Raw genomic sequence first — 18,939 nt, 5'->3', positions numbered from 1 at the left:
GGTATTGTGGAATGCCAGGTGAGAGGAGAAAGGGAAGTACCTTTTGTAAGGTGTGGGTTCCCATTGAAGGATTCTGTGAAGGTCTTGGGATCAGAAATTGGCACCTGTTGGTTATTGTTTCAGAGGCAGATTGGCAAAGAAAGGGGTTAACTAGAGATTGGGTTCTTTCGTGAGCAGAGGAGAGTGTAGCAACCGGGCATCACCAGTCTGGGTGGGAATAGCAAAGCAAGGGGGGGCGTCTGGGGTAAGAAAGCAATAGTCACCTACAGAGAGGATTGTTAAGTCATTTATGGTGTGAGTTTAAGAGGTGAGTTTCTTAAGGTTCTTCTGACATCTGGGGAAGTCATCCTGATTGCATGACTGGGAGAAACAGTATTTCCTCTTACCTTGCTTCTGGCTTCATCTGTGTCTTCCCAGCCTGATCAATGGCAGGGTTGTTTTTTTTCTTTTTGGTCCAATCTGATTTCCATTCTTTCAGTCCTGGACAGGTTTTTCTTTCAGTGTTCATTATTTAATTCCCACAATCGTCCTATATGAGTGCTATTATCTCCATTTTATAATTGAGGAAACAGGTTTAGCAAGATTATGTAAGTCGTCCAAGGCCTATCCGCAGCCATCGAGAAGCCTAGTAGGGGCTTGCTCATCGGGTCCGTGTGGCTCAGTGCTGTATGTTTCCCAGTCATGGGAATGTGCTAGGAATGCTCGAGGAATGCCCTGGCTTCTTTTTCTGCCCTGGCTTCTTTTTCTGCCCTATGTTACCATACCTAGATGCTTGAGCATCTTTATCGTAAGAAAACAATAAATGCAAGAAAGAGGTTTCCTCGTGACTTTTCTGTGGTTCAGATCATCACCTTCCCATAGACGCAAATGAGGTCTAAATATGTTGGGCACCTAGTTAACTTAAAACGCATGGAGCTGACGGAGCCCCACCTAGCCCCCGCAAACTTAAGTCATAAAGTAGCACGTGCTCAAGACATAGTAAGGCCCAAAGAGGCTCCCGCGGGAGGAGGGGGGCCTGTGCATGTGGGGTACCTTCGCTTCGGGGTATACATGCGCGAAGGGTCTTTAACCCAGGTGGTGCGCTCTTGGCTTCCTCGAACCTCTCTGGCCCGGGCCTATGAAAGGGGGCTTATCCCCCAGGCCGTCTAGGATCATGGTGACAGGGAAGCGGTTGGCGAAGGAGAAGGGGTGGGCATACAGGCCGCCCTCCCACCCAAAAGCTTTCTGCTGGGTGCCCCGCGCCTGGGAGCAGCGAGCTGGCCAGGGACCGCGACCCGCCCCTCGCTAGGGGCGCGTGCGCGCGCGTCGCCGTGGTAACCGCGCGACGAAAAGGCGCTGAATCACGGGCGCGCGCTTCCCCAGCTCCCGCGGAAGCTGCTGCGGGGGCCGGGCGGGGGTCCCGAGCTGTGGCGGCGTCGTCTCACAGCTGCTGACCCCCGCGGACCCTGCTGCTGGGCGCAGGCGGGGCGCCGGAGCGGCGGCCGGGCTCGCGTTCGCTGCGGGAGGTAAGCGCGCCGCGGTCGCCTCCGCCGGGTGCCGGGTGCCGGGTGCCGGGTTTGAACCGGAGGCGCTGCTCCGGCGCTCTGTCCCGGGGAGGGCAGGCGCGGGCTTCCCTCGGCGGGGCGGCCCCTCCTGTGAGGCGGCGGCGGCGGCGCGCGCGCGTGCCAGTGCGCCCGGCGGGCGGATGGCGCCGGCCCGGAGCAGGTGCGACGGCAGGTGAGGCTGGGCGCGCCGACTGGGGCCGGCTGGTGTGCGCGTCGCCGGCAGCCCGCGGGCCGGGTGATGCGAAGCGAGGGCGGCAGGGAGCCAGGCCATGCCGAAGACAAACCATCCCGACGCCCTGAGTTCGGGAGGTGAGTTTCCGCAGGCTGTGCTGGACATCTCGGCAGGAGCCTGCTCCCGGTGGCTGCGCTGATGGGTGGCGTCTGAGTAGGGTGGGGTCGGGGACATCACATCTTTCCCCAGCCTCGTGAATTGCATTTCTTAGACCTGTGGAATCGCGTCCTTTAAACTTCGTTTAGTAATATTGATGTGATACTTGCTATCATCTGCTAAATTCCTTTTTGACTCTATACCTCACCGTAATCTGAAGCTTAAAACCTCTGCATGGCTTTTCTCTCTTTCCCTTTGAACTGGCTCCACGGAATGGCTATTAATCAAGATATTATTAACCAAGAGCATCGGCCTGACATTAGGAGAGTCATCATTCTTTCCATCATACTTTCTCTTAATTATATGGAAAGAGAAAACAATATGATATACATACTCATGCCCATTTTTATTGCTGGTTTCTTTATCTGAACATTTTTGTTTGTGGGTTAAATGTTAGTGGTTTAAAGAGTGCTTACGTAAAGAAGTTGAATGATGTTTCTGGTAATAGAAAAAGCAAATTGTAGACAACCCTCCTTCTCAAAAAACAAGGATTTCTGAGGTGAACCTTAGTATTTATTCCTTTATTCCTGAAATGCATGTTCACTGTCTGAACACTTCAAACTGTTTATGATAAGAAGAGCACAATCATGGAGACCACTGAAGTTATGGCAAATACAATATTTTATTTTGTTTTTATTATTTTACATCACTTTTCATATAAATGAGGAAAACTGGAAATAATTCAGTCACAGATGTAGGAGTCATAGAGAAAGATGAATTCCTCTGTAATTTGAAAAAGAGATGTGAACATATATCAAGACTTTTTAGAACCACAGTAGACTAATCACACCTTGCCATGAGGGGACTTAATTTTCCTTCAGAAAAACAAAAATAATTCAGCCAAAATCTTTACGTATTAAAAATAGTCAAAAGAGAGCTTCAGTAACTTATTAATGTAAAAGAATAGATTTGCTGTCAAATTTTCTTGACTTAATTTTTTTCTAGCCAAGCAGAGAAGACGCATTCTCTTTAAATAAATACGTAGAACCAGGCACGACTCTTTCACGTTGGGGGACACTTGATGTAGATTGCCAGGTCAGGTGGCCTGGGTTTGGGCGTGGACCTGCCAGTTTGTAGCTGTGTCACATTTGGCAAATTCCCTATTCCCTCTAAGCCTCAGTTTCTTTATCTGTAAAATAGGGGTAATAATAGGACCTACTTAATAGAATTCCTCTAAGAGTTAAATAAAGTAATACCGATAGGAGCACTTTGCTCCCTGCCTGGCATGCAGTAACACATCAATAAAAGTCATTATCTTTCTTGAAATAAGTTTTCTTTTTAGGAAGTATTTTCTGTCTTCAAAATAACTTGGCACTAAGAATTGTTTTGATGTGACAAAAGCTTGTTCTGACTGATAGTGTCAAACCATCATAAAATGCATAATTTTTCTTTGCAGTATTGTTATAACAACAAAACAACAAGGCTAAATATAATCACAATCCTAAAGGCATGTAATTCCAGATAAGTAATACCAGAAGGAAGGAGTTTTGCTTTAGTAGGCCTAGAGTAATTAGTAGGTTCTTGTTCTGTTTGTTTTTTAAAAATCTGTATTTTTAGACACTATTCATGTGAATTCAGTAGTGAGAAATTATTTTATTTCTACTAAGTGGTACAAAGGCTTAGGCCATAATAACATCTACTTTTGCGTCATTTTTCAGAGTCTTTTAACAATGGATGTTTGAGTTTCAGAGCAAAGCTTCTTTTTTTTTTTTTAAAGATTTTTATTTATTTGACAGAGAGAAAGACAGTGAGAGAGGGAACACAAGCAGGGAGAGTAGGAGAGGGAGAAGCAGGCTTCCCGCGGAGCAGGGAGCCCGACGCGGGGCTCGATCCCAGGACCCTGGGATCATGACCTGAGCCGAAGGCAGACGCTTAACGACTAAGCCACCCAGGTGCCCCTCAGAGCAAAGCTTCTTAAAGAAAGAATACACAGGTAGATAAAGATACAGTGTTGGAGTTTTAGCTCTGTTCCCTTCCAAATGACCTTGGTAGAATTATGTTAGCTGTTGAAAAGTTTTTCTATGTCCAACCAGCTGCACATGCTTTTCCTGAAGTTCAAAAAAAGCAAGGGATTCTAGTAAACATCTATTTAATTTAAGCAGTGTAGCTAGAGTAAGGGCATAATTCAGACCTCAACATGAATTTTTAAAGATGGGGTTGTTCCATGCCATAATTTAAAGCACCAGAATTATGAGAATCAAGGGGAAATTAACAAATTAACTCCGGTGTTGCCACCCACAAATTTTATGTATTACATTTTGCAGTGTGTTTCTTCATGAGGTGAGGAGGTACAGATTGTCCCTTTCTAGGATGATGATGATCCTACTGTTCTAGGATTGTGACTATCAGCATACCTTACCATTTTTTTGGCTTTTGTCATTAAACTGAAGTAGAAGATGTATAACCGCACGGTCTTCTGGTCAATATGACGTACTTGTCTGTCTTTAAAATTTTTTCAGAATAACTTCTGGAGATGTCTTACCTTTAAAAGAACTGTTATCTTTACCATCTCTCTCAAGTGTATTTGTACTTATCAGGAGGTTGAAATATTTTCTGTTAGTTCAGTATCTTCAGCCTCCTTGTCCTAAAGCTACGAAACCTCCAAATTCTAGGTGTCACATGCCTCACGTTTTGTTGGAGTAAAAGACTTCTCTCATCATAGGACTGAGGTCCCCAGTCCCTGTCATATGTGTTTATGCGTCTCTGCTGACTAGCTAGTCTTCCCCCTCTTGCATTGGGCTTTTCTATCCACTTACGCTGAACCTGCTTTTCCCAAATCTGGAGAAACTTTTTGACCTTATTATCCTAGTCTTCTTCCACTCAGTTGACCATTCTCCCTTTTTTTTTTTTTTAAAGATTCATTTATCTATTTTAGAGAGAGAGACAGATTTTGCATTGCTTCTGCCTAGAAGTTTATCCATGTGTTAATAAAAAAGATTTGTTGTTGTTGTATATGCAGATACTCCGGTTAGCCTGGATATGGAAGGTCCTGGAAAGGTCCTTTCCAACAGCTAACATCATTCTACGAAGGTCATTTGGAAGGGAACAGAGCTAAAACTCCCAACACAGAGTCCCCAGGAAGAGGCATGCCTGGGCAGTCCCAGGTTGCTTTCCATCTCACCATGGGATGCTTCTGCTTTCTTCTAGCCCCTGTTCATTAGTCTGTCTAGGCTGCAGTGGCATCTGTGAGGCTCTCCATAGTATTTCATGATGTCAGTGGATGTCCACTATCTTTCTTGCTGCACCAGTTTGCTATAACAATAGCAAAATGCCACAAACTCAGGGGCTTAAAATAACACCCATGTATTAGCATGAATGAGGGTCTCCCTAGACCCACATCAGCTTATCTGCTGAGTGCCTTCTCCTCTGGAGGCTGTGGGGAAGACTGTGCTCCCAGCAAATTCAGGCTCTTGGCAGAAGCCCGTGCCTTGCACCTCTAGGACCGAGAGCCCCCTTCCCTGACAGCTGTCCCAGCCTGGCTCCTAGAGGCAGCTCTCAGGTTCTTTCCAGATCGCTCCCTTCATCATCAGGCCCAGCAACAGAATGTTTCTGTCATGCTCCGTATCTTCTCTCTGACTTCCCTTTCTGTTAGCAGAGGGAGAGAACTCTTTTAAAGGGCTCTAATGATAGGTCCAGATTATTCTGACAGTCTCCCTGTCTTCGAGCCAACTGATTAGTAACCTTCATTATATCTGCAAAAGTATCTTTGCTGGGAATCCTAACATAATCACGGGGGCAACACCCCCGGATGCGTGTCACGAGGCTGCCTCAGAATTTGCCTGTCACCCTTGCTGATTACAGTTTGTCTACCTGACTGTTTTCCTGACTGCACGCAGGGCCACAGTCAACCTTGTGCCTTAATCTTCGCTGTGATGCTCCTTCTTTGGTTTTGGCAGGTCTGGTAAGATTACCTGTACATCTTTTATCATCCTTTGTGGATTACCGCTTCTCTAGAACACGGACTATCCCCCAGAAAAAGAGACTGCCGCAGATAAAACAAGACCTCGTGTTCTAGAACTCATGTGGCTTGGAGCAGTGTGTTGTGTCCTGCCTGGCCATTCCTCTGTTGGAAGGAGGGTCCCCAGGCTGGTCGGCCAGGCCAGTCCCCGGCAAACCCGCCTTGTTTGTGTATTTCCAACATTTAGCACCGAGTTCATTCAGAACAGGTGTTAAATTAATGCGTTTTGGAGAACACTTTTTAATTCCGTGGAACTTGAATATTTTTCAATATTTTGAATATTTTGCCTTGTCTTTCATAGTGTCTAATTCCTTAACTGTCCCAACTTACTTTTGCCCCTGCATTTGAAACCAGATTGTTTTCCCTCCTTCTCCTTCATTTTTTTCACTATTGACATTAATTATTTTGTTAGTCTTTTGAACATTCTGGTAAATCTTCCTCCTCATGAGTAACATACAGTTGTCATGATAGTATTATGTCACAATTCCTATTCCATTGTTTTTGGGGTTTTTTTTGTTTTGTTTGTTCGGGTTTTTTTTTTTTTTTGCTCCTAGTTTGCTATAGAGTAAGCCATAATAAAATGTCATTTTAGTTCTTATATTTTAGATAGTTTTTGTTCTATAATGAGTATTAGAATCTACTTTTGCTTTTTCTTCTAATTCCCCAAATAACCTTATATAGTTTTGCCTCTTTATTTTTTTGCAAATGAATCCTATTAAGTACTTGACAGCATTCTGCTGAGTTTTAATTCATACTCCATTTGTTTGTGAACCTCACACCCTGTTGTCTTTGAACCACGTCTTACCCCCACTTACTCATCTCTTTGGTCATCTCTCTCAGTACGGTCTTTGTAATTGTGTTGAAAAAGAGACTGAGCCTCTGTCACATCTTTGTCATGCTTCGGGCCGTGCCTGGGAACAGGCTCTCACGTGTTTGTGCCCGTCAAGCTGTGTATTTGTCTGCTGCGCAGGGATGCACCTGCTTCTAAGAAGTTTGCTGGTCGGTCGTCACTGGCCTGGTTGTACTAACCCTAATGTCCATGTTTCTTTCACTAATGCGGTGGATTTAATGACGCAGAAACATCTCACCATTTCACCGGTATGATTCTTAGAAAGCCGACAGGTGGAGGGGGCTGTCTTTTTTCTCTGCCTGTATTTTCTCCCCCTTGTTCCCTGATCTGCCCTTGGGGGCCCCCCACAGAATCTGCTCCCTCCCCATTCCACACCACTGCCCTTCCTGTGTTTAAAACCCAACGCTGGCTGGATCGTGTTTCCCTTAAATCTGTTTGATCTCCTAATAGGGTATCATTTTATACTGTAATTGTAAGGCATTATCTCTGTTGCCAGTAAAGTCCTGGGGAATCCTCTGTGTTGACTTTTCTATAACTTACTTTACTTTATCAGCTTCCAGTGGAGAAAGTTAGAGCGTAGAATATGGTACTGAAACATTGCCAAGTTTTTACGTTCTTGGCTCGGCCCCTAGCTGAACGTATTGTCTAGATCTCCTTCCATCTCCTTCATTTGCCGGTGAGGATGTTCCCTACCTGTTAAAAACTTCGAGGCTTGTTTTGGAGAAATTGGAAACTGATTCCTGAGTGGTGAGCCACAGAAGTTTAGCCAATTCAGCCGGAATACTCTGTGCACCTGTTGAGGATCACAATCTCTTACCTCTCAGACTGTTATTAGGAGGCTCAGATGATATGAAGTATGTAACATTACCTTGTGAATATAAGCACTATTATGAATAGCTGTTATATTGATGATGGTGATGATAAATATTACAAACCATTTATTTCCTTGTTGTTAGAAGGATAGGTTAATAGCTGACAATATTCTACTTTTTTTTCCTTTGTTACCATAGGGAATAAGTGAACAAATTATTTACTTAATGCCAGGAAGTTAAATTCTTTTCTTTTCTTTTTTTGAGATTGTATTTTTAAGTAATCTTACCCAACGTGGGGCTCAAACTCATGACCCTGAGATCGAGTCACATGCTCCACCAACTGAGCCAGCCGGGTGCCCCCAGAAAGTTAAATTCTAAAGGAAAACTTTTTGGCTAGTTGATCACAGGCCTGCTGATAAATAGAATTGAAAGACTGAACAGTCTCTGAGTTGATGAATGGCTTGCCAGAATCAGAAGTTTAGTAACAAAAGAGAAGGAAAAATTCTTCTCTATCCTTCAAGATCTTCCAGCTAGACTAAAAATTAAATTGACAAGAGACAGGGCGCCTGGGTGGCTCAGATGGTTAAGCATCTGCCTTCGGCTCAGGTCATGATCCCAGGGTCCTGGGATCGAGTCCCGCATCAGGCTCCCTGCTCCTTGGGAGCCTGCTTCTCCCTCTGCTTCTCTCTCCCTCTCTCTCCCTCTGTCTCTCATGAATAAATAAAATATTTAAAAAAAGAATTAAAAAAATAAATTGACAAGAGACAGATTAACAGGAGGAAAAAAAATCCAAGTTTTATTACATGTGTACATGGAGGCCCAATGATGAAACTGAGACCTACATGATCCTGGAGTCCCTGGATCGAGTCCCGCATCAGGCTCCCCGCTCAGCGGGGAGTCTGCTTCTCCCTCTGACCCTCTTCCTTCTCGTGCTCTGTATCTCTCATTCTCTCTCTCTCAAATAAATAAATAAAATCTTAAAAAAAAAAAAAAAGAAACTGAGACCTAAGGAAATGACCAAGGCAGGTAGTTTTTATACATTTTAGACAAAGAGACAGTAAATCTTTCAGAAATTGATAGGACAAAGAAAACTTAACTTTGGAAGCTTTGATTAGTAAGGAATTCTAAACAGAATTTGGGCTGGGGTAGTAAATTAGTAAACAGTAACAAGAGGTGTTTATACAGTCTTCTAGGCTCTAAATTTCCCATCTCTGGTACTAAGGATGTCTCCTTACCTCCTGGTACAGGGAGGGGACCTTTCACATGGGAGATTTATTTCCTGCTTTCAGGGGGATGGAGAAAGGTCTGTGTGTCCTGGTTATACAGGCTGTCTTTTAAGTCACTTTTATTCAGAATAATCAATATGACAGAGTGGCACATTTGGGGGCAGCCCGCCCTTGGACCCTACAGTAATCACCAGCTGTGTTCAGAATTTGACACAAAGCAGATTCGCTTTCATTGACACACCAAGCTCTGAGCCCCGGGACCTGGCTATCACCTAGTACTGATGGGGCTTCCCTGCACACTCGCCGGCCTGCCCTTGCTGGGTGTTCGAGAGGTGCTAATTTAATTATTATAGCACAGGACAAAGCATTTACTTAGGTAGCTGTGATGACCCCATTAGGTAAGAATTGAATTTAGGGAGAAATAAAAGTGCTGAGCCAATTGAGAACTAAGCTATTCCCATAATTAGGGAGATTATTTAAAGCCCCATGAAGTGCACTCAAGGTTTTACCTGCTGTAATTTTTCTTCTAAATGTAGGAGCAGTGTCTCCAGGAATATAAAACTGGTGTTACTTATGGTGTGAGGGCCAAGAGGCAGTGTCTTAATTTTGCAGCAGTTTAGAAAAGATGGGAAAATACTCTAGCAGTTGGCCGATCGATGCACAAATAAATATAAGTGTAACTGTCTTTTTACCTTTTCTTCCTCCCAGCGTATACCCTATCTCTAAATGTTGTCTGTCTGTCCTTTGAACCGTTGTATCTGCTTTATCCAGTCACGCCCCAAAACAGCAGGAAATCACCAAGTTCCCTTCTAGCACTAGTTTCTTTGACTCCTTGACTCCGAGATGTTTAGATGATGTACCCCCGGCCCGCGGTCACCCCTGAAGGTGAAGCCTGCCTCTGCAGACATTTTTTGTCATAGTGACTGCGAAGTCCTGGAGGAGGCATCATAGAAAGAAGAGAACATCCCGGACTGCCTCAGCGGCTAAGTGGAAATAGAAACGCAGCCCTGTGTTGTTTGAGCTTGCTAGTTCTGAAAAGCAGGAGTTTGCCGCCTTAGCTTTGTTAGTCAGTAAACCACACAAAGGACAAGCGATTGGTACAGCCTGAGCCTGCAGGAAGATGCTGGTCAGCAGATGCATGCGGGTCTCTAAGATAAGGCCCCTGGGGCAGTTTTCCTTTCCCTCAGGGAGGACACCTGCGCTGGCTTTTTTTCTGAGCCTGCAGAAGCATTTCACTCCAGCATTATTTATATAAGTCAAAAATCAGAAACACTGTTAATTGTTGAGCAGTAAGGAGATGGTGAAGTAAATTATAATAATCACCTCAGTGGAACCGTTGCAAAATAACAAAAAAAAAAAAGAATAGTTATGTAGAATGTAACAACGAAGAGTCATTTTTCTGACAGACGAGTAAATGAAAATAAGAACTGTATTAAGGTCAGATGATAGTTTTTGTAACGTAAATGTACACATATTGAATAAATGGAAGGAGAACCTAAAAGAAGAAAACAGTCATTCGTTAGTATGATTTGATTATAACTTTTTCAGTGCACATTTTTGTTATGCTGTTTAAAGCCTCCGTCTGGGGAGAGCTCACAGACACACATACAACCAAGAAAAGCCAGTTCTATGGTATACCTCTTCGGGGTTTTGCAGTATGTAATTTTTAAAAATCATACTTATTCCCTGGATCAAAAATTTTATTTTTATTATTATTTTTTGTTATTTTTTATTTTTTTAGTGCATTGGACTTCTATTATTATTTTTTTAAAGATTTTATTTATTTATTTGACAGAGAGAGACACAGCGAGAGAGGGAACACAAGCAGGGTGAGTGGGAGAGGGAGAAGCAGGCTTCCCGCCGAGTAGGGAGCCCGATGCGGGGCTCGATCCCAGGACCCTGGGATCCTGACCTGAGCCGAAGGCAGACGCTTAAAGACTGAGCCACCCAGGTGCCCCTGGATCAAAATTTTAGCTCAGGGACAAAGGATCCATATTCTGGAACAGATGTTTCACATGTTCCGAGCTCCTTTGTCATGGATGCCACCTTGGTTGTCAGTTGACCTGCAGAGATGAAAGAAAACCCCAGTATCCAAAGGCCAGAATTACTCTTTCTTCTCACTGTGAGATATTTGGCTTTTTTCCCCCCTACACTTGGAAAATGCTCTCTGTTCTTGGCACTCCATGGTTAGGATAAGGGGGCAAATTCCAGAAAGCCCATCTTTTGAAAAGGACAAAGAATGGTGTTCCGGGTTGGACTGTCTCCCCTCACCACCCAAAGATAGGGTGAAGTCCTAACCTCTCTACCTGTGGAATGTGACCTTATTTGGAAACAGAGCCTTTGCAGATATCATCGAGTTAAGACGAGGTCAGCAACGTGGGCCCTTAATCCATAGGACTGATGTGCTTGTAAGAGGGAGGTGTGGACGTAGGGGCACACAGGGAGGACACCACAGGACAGCAGAGGCAGAGCCGGAGGGTTGTCTCCACAAGCCAAGGGATGGGACGGACTGCCAGCCAGCACCAGGAAGGGTTGTGCCCAGTCTCCGAGGGAGCACAGCCCCGCTGACATCTTGATTGTGGACTTCTGTCCTCTAGAACTGTGACAGGATGGATTTCTCTTGCTTTAAGGCACCTAGTTTGTTGGACTTTGTTATAGCAGCCCCAGGAAACTAACACAGACGGTAAAATGCAAGGATCATATTAAATAAATAAGTACTTTGAAGAGTACCTAGTGGGGACATAGAAATGGGGAAGGCATTCTGGACCTTGGCCAGGCTTTTAATGACAACCTGCAGGATGATTTTACGTTTCATGACTTTTATATGAATCAAATACGACGTATTGAAATTAAAGCAGTTTAAAGAAGAGAACTTTGAACGAACCATGAGAGATGATGGACTCTGAAAAACAAACTGAGGGTTCTAGAGGGGAGGGGGGTAGGGGGATGGGTTAGCCTGGTGATGGGTATTGAGGAGGGCACGTTCTGCATGGAGCACTGGGTGTTATGAACAAACAATGAATCATGGAACACTGCACCAAAAACTAATGATGTAATATATGGTGATTAACATAACAATAAAAAAATTAAAAAAAAAATCTTAGATACTATTGCAATGCAGGGTCTCCTCAGTACAAAATTGTTAAATGAACAAACAATTAAAAAAAAAAAAAAAAGAAGAGAACTTTGAGGCTAGGAGACAGGAAAACAGAGGGTTACTTTGAAAAATTATTGCATTGAAAGTAAAAAAATAAAAAGTGAAAATACATGACATTTCCAACCAGTGCTTCCTCTAGAACAAGTTAGACTTTATAAAGGCAAAACTCCACTAATTTATTTACATATTTTCATTGCTTATGTTCTACAGTCATTACTGATTTCTTCTAGCACTACTTTTTTTTCCCACTCTTCTGGTGAACTTTTATGCTGTTATTTGTAGTCTTTAATACTTTTTGAATAATGAATATAAATGACCCACACAATTAAATGTTCCTCTTCCAGATCATCTGTGGGCATTAACTAATAGTTTTTCAGACAGTTTTATGTAATTTTTTAAAAATTTGACAGAGAAAGAGAGCACAAGCTGGGGGAGAGGCAGAGGGCTAGGGAGAAGCAGACTCCCTGTTGAGCAGGGAGCCTGATGCAGGACTCGATCCCAGGACGCTGGGATCATGACCTGAGCCAAAGGCAGACGCTTAACGACTGAGCCACCCAGGTGCCCCATCCTGTTGGTTTCTTAATTCTGCCAGGGCCACAGCTCATGATTTAGGAAGGCTCTTTGCTGTGGACCCCTCCCTGTGTCATTCACTCCTTCATCCTGATCTGTTTAGGAAGGAAGGAAGGCGGGAAGGAAATAAATATGTTCACCCAGACCCGACCACCCTCCCTCCCAATTTATCCTCACTGTGGTTCCGTCCATGGCTATGACTGAGCTCTCAATCCTCAGCAGAAATTTTGAGCAGGAAATCACTACCTCCAGCTGTCAGTGATCTCCTGGTGCCTTTCCCCACCGCATACAGAGGGTATCTTGTCACAGCCCGTCATGCTTATAGCATTCTTTCTTTCTAACAGCATCCCAACAATAGCCAACTAAAAAGAAGAGAAAGTCCTCTTTTGTCACTAACGATATGTTACTGTTATCATTATAGAAAATTTAGAGCGGAAAAGTAGAAGGAAGAGAAAAACAATCGAGTTCCACTCACCTGTCCTACTGTGAAAGACCACACTTAGGAATTGGTCATTGCTTCCTTTCTGAAGTGCTCATGAATGATCTGTTCAGTGTCTCACTCTACAGTGTCCTGGAGTTTGGTATCCAGATCTCAATCTGCAATTTCTAGAAATCCCCTTTATTGCCTTCCTGAAAATCAAACTCATATCTCAGAAGCCTCCTAGAACCTCTTTTTTTCCTCCTAGAACCTCTCTTTTTCTCTATAATTCTACACAATTTACCAAGACTAATTGCACAGTCCAACCTGCAAACTTTTTTTTTTTTTTTGGAATTTGGCCATAATCGTTTTTTTAAATAATTTTTTATTGTTATGTTAATCACCATGCATTACATCATTAGTTTTTGATGTAGTGTTCCATGATTCATTGTTTGTGCATAACACCCAGTGCTCCACACAGAACGTGCCCTCTTTAATACCCATCACCAGGCTAACCCATCCCCCCACCCCCCTCCCCTCTAGAACCCTCAGTCTGTTTTTCAGAGTCCATCGTCTCTCATGGTTCGTCTCCCCCTCCGACTTACTCCCCTTCATTCTTCCCCTCCTGCTATCTTCTTCTTCTTTTTTTTTTTTAACATATATTGCATTATTTGTTTCAGAGGTACAGATCCGTGATTCATCAGTCTTGTACAATTCACAGTGCCAACCTGCAAACTTTTTATGTATCTTGGGACACACTTTATCTGGGCCTCCCACTGGAATATAAGCTCCTCGAGGGAAGAACCTAGAATACTGCCTTGCATATGTAGGTGCTCAATACACTTAAAAATTTTATTTTTTTTAGAGATCTTATTTGACAGAAAGAAAGCACAAGCAGGGGGTAGTGGCGGAGGGAGAGGGAGAAGCAGACTCCCCGCTGAGCTGGGAGCCTGACTCTGCGATCCCAGGCCACCTGGATCATGACCTGAGCCGACAGCAGACATTTAACCAACTGAGCCACCCGGTGCCCCCAGTACACTTTTTTTTAAATAACAACTGTATTGAGATATCATTTACATACCACAAAATTCACTCTTTTATATAATTAAGTAGTTTTTAGTATATTCACAGGTATACACACCTCACCCTGTCTAATTTCAGAAATCTTCTTCACCTCATACCCACTAAGCAATCCTTCCTGTCAGTCCCTGGCACCACTAATTTACTATCTGTTTTTATGGATTTGCCTATTCTGGACACTTCATATAAATAGGATCATACAATATGTATGAGGCCTTTTGTGACTGGCTTTTTTCACTTGACACGGTGTTGTTAGGTTGCATCCCTGTTGCAGCACGTACCTCTCGTCTCTTTATTGCCAGCAGCATCCCATTGTATGGATATACCGCTGTAATCCACACTGTGTTTATCCATTCTTTTTTTAAGATTTTATTTGTCTAAGAGAGTGCGCCTGTGAGCAGGGGGAGGGGCAGACCAGGGGGAGAGAGAGAGAGAGAGAGAGAGGATCTGGAGCAGACTCCATGCTGAGTGCAGAGCCCCACGTGGGACTCAGTCTCATGACCCTGAGATCATGACCTAAGCCCAAACCAAGAGTCAGCTGCTTAACCGACTGAGTCACCCACGTACCCCGTTTATCCATTCTTAAGTTGGTGCACACTTGGGTTATTTCTGCTTTCTGGCTGCTGTGAATAATGCTACTATGAATATTCCTGTACAGGTTTTTGTGTGGACGTGTATTTCCAATTCCATACCTAGGAATGGAATTAGTAACTCTGCTTAACCATTTGAGGAAGGGCCCAAACTGTTTTCCTGAGAGGCTGTACCATTTTAAATCCCTGCCAGCAATGTACAAGGGCTCCAATCTCTTCACATCTTCCAGACTTGTTTACTAGAGATATTTGATGATAGCCATCTTGGTGGGTATGAAAGGGTATCTCATTGTAATTTGGGTTTGCATTTCTCTAATGACCGACAATGTTGAGCATCTTTTCATGTGCTCTTTGGTCAATTGTGTATCTTCTTTGGAGGTTGTCTATTCAGATCCTGCACCCATTTTTTTTAACTGGGCTATTTGTCTTTTTATTTTCGAGTTGTAATTCTGGGTAGAAGTCCTTTATCAAATATATGGTCCATAAATATTTCCTGCCATCTTTCAGTTGTGTGTTCATGTTCTTGATAGCATGGTTTGAAACATAAATGTTTACAAGTTTAGTGAAGTCTGTTTTGTCTGGTTTTCTTTTTGTTATATGTGCCTTTGGTACCATACCTAAGAAACCATTGCCTAATCCAAGATCACAAAGATATATATATATATATATATATATATATATATATCTTTTCTTCCAAGAGTTATAGGTTTCACTTTTATAATTTTGGCCTTTGATTCATTTCAAGTTAATTTTTGTATATGGTGTGAGGCAGGGGTCCAACTTCATTCTTTTGCTTGTGGCTATCCAGTTTTCCCAGCACTATTTATTGAAAAAATAGTTTTTCAATATTTATTGAAAAAACTATTCTTTCCTTTTTTTTAATTTTTATTTATTTATTTGACAGAGAGAGCGACAGCAAGAGAGGGAACACAAGCAGGGGGAGTGGGAGAGGGAGAAGCAGGCTTCCCGCGGAGCGGGGCTCGATCCCAGGACCCTGGGATCCTGACCTGAGCCGAAGGCAGAAACAATGACCGAGCCACCCAGGCGCCCCAAAACTATTCTTTCCTTATTGAATTGTTCCACCTTTGTTGAATATTAGCTGATCAGAAATGTAAAGGTTTATTTCTGGATTTACTTTTTCTTGTTCATTGCTATAGAAATACAATTGAGTTATATATTGTCTTTATGCCCATGCCATATAGTCCTGATTACTGTAGCTTTGTAGTAAGTTTTGAAATCGGGAAGTGTGAATCCTTCAACCTTGTTCTTTTTTTCCCCCAGATTTTTGTGGCTATTCTGGGTACCTTGTATTTCTGTATGAATGTTATAATCAATTTTTGCAAAAAAGACAGTTGTGATTTTGACAGGAATTGTGTTTGGGGAATATTGCTATCTTAAACATATTCAGTATTCCAAACCATAAAATAGGTTATCTTTCCATTCATTTAGATGTTCTTTAATTTCTTTAAAATACTTTGTAGTTTTCACTGTACAAATTTTACACTTTATTAAATTTATTACCAAATATTTATTCATTATATTCATTACATTCATTATGATGCTTCTGAATTTTACTTTTTCTTGTTCATTGCTATAGAAATACAATTGAGTTATATATTGATCTTCTATCTTGCAACCTTGCTGAACTCTAACAATATTTTCATAGACCCGTTAGGATTTTCTGTATGTGATATTGTGTCATCTGCAAACAGAAATATTGTTATTTCTTTCTTTCTAATCTGGATGCTTTTATTTTCCTTTCTTACTAATGTCCCACCTAGAATCTCCAGTACAGTGTGGAATCGAAGTAGGGAGAGCAGACATCCCAGTCTCGTTCCTGATCTTGGAGGAAAGGTCTCTCACCATTAAATATGATGTTAGTGATGAGTCTTCATAGATTATGTTTATCAAGTTGAGGAATCAATAGGTATCTGGGAATGAACAAATTTTTATATAATCATTTATATATTCTTTACACTTTTTGCTTTTTGGGTCTTGTTAATAAAGCTATTCCTAATCAGAGGTTATAAAGATATTTCTGTTATATTTTCTTTTAATCTTAAAACTTTGTGTTTCACAGTTAGGTCTGTAATTCATCTAAGATTTATTTTGTATACGGTATGAGGTTGACATGGTAACTTCATCATTTCTCTGGAAAGCGCTATTTTTATTCTGACTCTCCTCGGTGGACAATTTGATAGAGACGTAAAAGGAAAACAGGACTCGTTACAGGAGGCTGCACTGTTCAGGTCTCAAGGCTGAGCACAACTTTGAGTAGGTCAGGACCAGGTGGCAAACCCCCACTGGTTCACTGTTCCTTCCGCATTGAGGGAAATCGGGAGGGGGCCATGGCTTCACTTCCAACTTCCAAATCTCACTTGAGTGTATCTCAGTGGTTCTAAACTGCATTCAGAATCCTAAGTGCAAGGACGTCTGGGCAACATAATTTTTACATTTCCTTCTCTACTCTGTGAAGGGATGTATGAAGCTGTGCAAATGGATTCTGAGTGACAGGGTTTTTCCATTTAACTTCTAAGGGTCATCTTCCATTTTCCTTTCGACCGTTTCCCCTTCTGCATTGCCCTGTTTCTCATAGATCAGGTCATTCATCTTTATGTCTCAGATTCCCCTTTTCTTCCATCTGTTCAAATATCCTGCCTGCCTTCTCCTTCTCTTTGTATTTTTTATTTTTTATTGGGAACATTAGAAAGGGGAAATAGACCTATGTGCAGTCTGCCATCTTGAACTAGAAAGTTTTCTTTTCATTAGTAGCTTGCCGAAGTTCTATTAATGAAGCTGATTCCCCCCAGAAAGATTAGTGTGAATGTATTTGCTGCCTGTGTGCCGTCTCTGGACAGTCCTTGCAATAATCGTGATCCTTGCCGCCAGGATCTGCCTCTGTACAGAGATCAGACACGTTGAACAGCAAGGATGGAACCATGCCTCTGTTCATTCCAACCATGAACCCCTGGGTATTTGGTCTGTTACTGCAGCAGCCTGGTTCTCTCAAGCTTGGATGATAACAGAGGTGGTGCTAAGTGGTAGCTGTGATTAGAGAACCTAAGACAAGCACCTGTGCCCCACACATCTCCCATACCTCCTCCATCTGCAAGGGGCTCCCTTGGTGCCCAGGAATCTCCTTACGAAATTGCTAGCATCCTCACAAGGAGTAAGACCTTAGGGCTTCCATACTGGTCATGGCCAGTGCCTTTCCTGGAAGCTTGGGTTTATAGAAACCTAAAGGAAACCTAAAGGAAAGGAGTCATGGGAGGGGCTGCGGAGGACCTGAGTGAGACCCCCTAGGAGGAGAGGTAAGCATAACTCGGTGCTTCTCAGCATCTGGTGTGTCAGCTCTGGCTGATATATTGCTTCCATTTCTTGCTGTGAAATGAAATACCAGAGAGACTTGGCAGTGGGCAGTAAGTCGTCTGCACAGGCGTAAGACTAGGAGGTCCTGAGGGATAGGTTGAGGATAGGAAAAGCAAAACACAGTTGTGGATGGTCAGCATTTCCTTCAGGGTAAAACCGAACAGGCTCACCTCTTTGGAAGCTTCCTAACTAAGATGAAAACTAACCAGTCTTATGGCTTTAACACCAGCTACATGGTCATGATCCTCCAGCTCCTCTCTCCTCTGAGCTCTGTGCATCTTTCTTTTTTTTTTTTTTTAAGATTTTATTTATTTATTTGACAGAGAGAGACACAGCGAGAGAGGGAACACAAGCAGGGGGAGAGGGAGAGGGAGAAGCAGGCTTCCCGCTGAGCAGGAAGCCTGATGTGGGGCGCAATCCCAGGACCCTGGGACCATGACCTGAGCCGAAGGCAGACGCTTAATGACTGAGCCACCCAGGCGCCCCTCTGGGCATCTTTCTCCCGTGGCCTGCTCAGCGGCTCCACCTGGGTTGGATGTCTCACATTATTTTGGGTCTGGCCACGCCTTTCTTCTAGTTGCTCATTTCCACTAACACCTTACAACGCCTTGCTGCAGGACATCGTCCTTCACCTGTATTGCTGCAGGAACTCCTGCCTTGTCTCTCTCTGCCCTCGACCTGGATTACTTCCTTGACCTGCTTCTTCACCTGGATTACTACCTTGTCTCTCTCTTGCTGCCCTTGACCCCTATGCTGTCTTCAACACGGGAGCCGAGGGATCCAATCCTGCAGCACTTCCCATTTCAGAGGACAAGTCAGAGGTCTCTCATACTGATCCAAACTACAGTGGCCTCCCGCCGCCTCCCTAACCTTACTCTCTGGGGCTTTCTCTTCTCTCACCAGGCTGGCTTCCTTGCTGTCCCTAGAATACAGGGCACGGTCCCTCCTTAAAGCCTTTACGTTCGGATCCTCTTCTT

At 43.2% G+C, this 18,939-nt stretch overlaps 1 protein-coding gene across 2 annotated transcripts in view; it reads left to right on the top strand.

Moving 5' to 3' along the window:
- The first annotated feature begins 1,372 nt into the window (after window positions 1-1,372).
- Window positions 1,373-18,939, top strand: part of KIAA0319 (KIAA0319 ortholog) — a 96,383-nt gene continuing 78,816 nt past the window's right edge. For both annotated transcript variants that reach the window (XM_027603664.2, XM_027603663.2), the window contains exon 1: window positions 1,373-1,505. The gene's annotated coding sequence lies outside the window, so the exon portion shown is untranslated. The remainder of the gene's footprint in view (window positions 1,506-18,939) is intronic.

This window comes from Zalophus californianus, chromosome 7, assembly GCF_009762305.2.
Source record: "Zalophus californianus isolate mZalCal1 chromosome 7, mZalCal1.pri.v2, whole genome shotgun sequence".
Classification (NCBI taxonomy): Eukaryota; Metazoa; Chordata; class Mammalia; order Carnivora; family Otariidae; genus Zalophus; species Zalophus californianus.
This window is presented reverse-complemented; position numbering and strand designations above follow the sequence as displayed.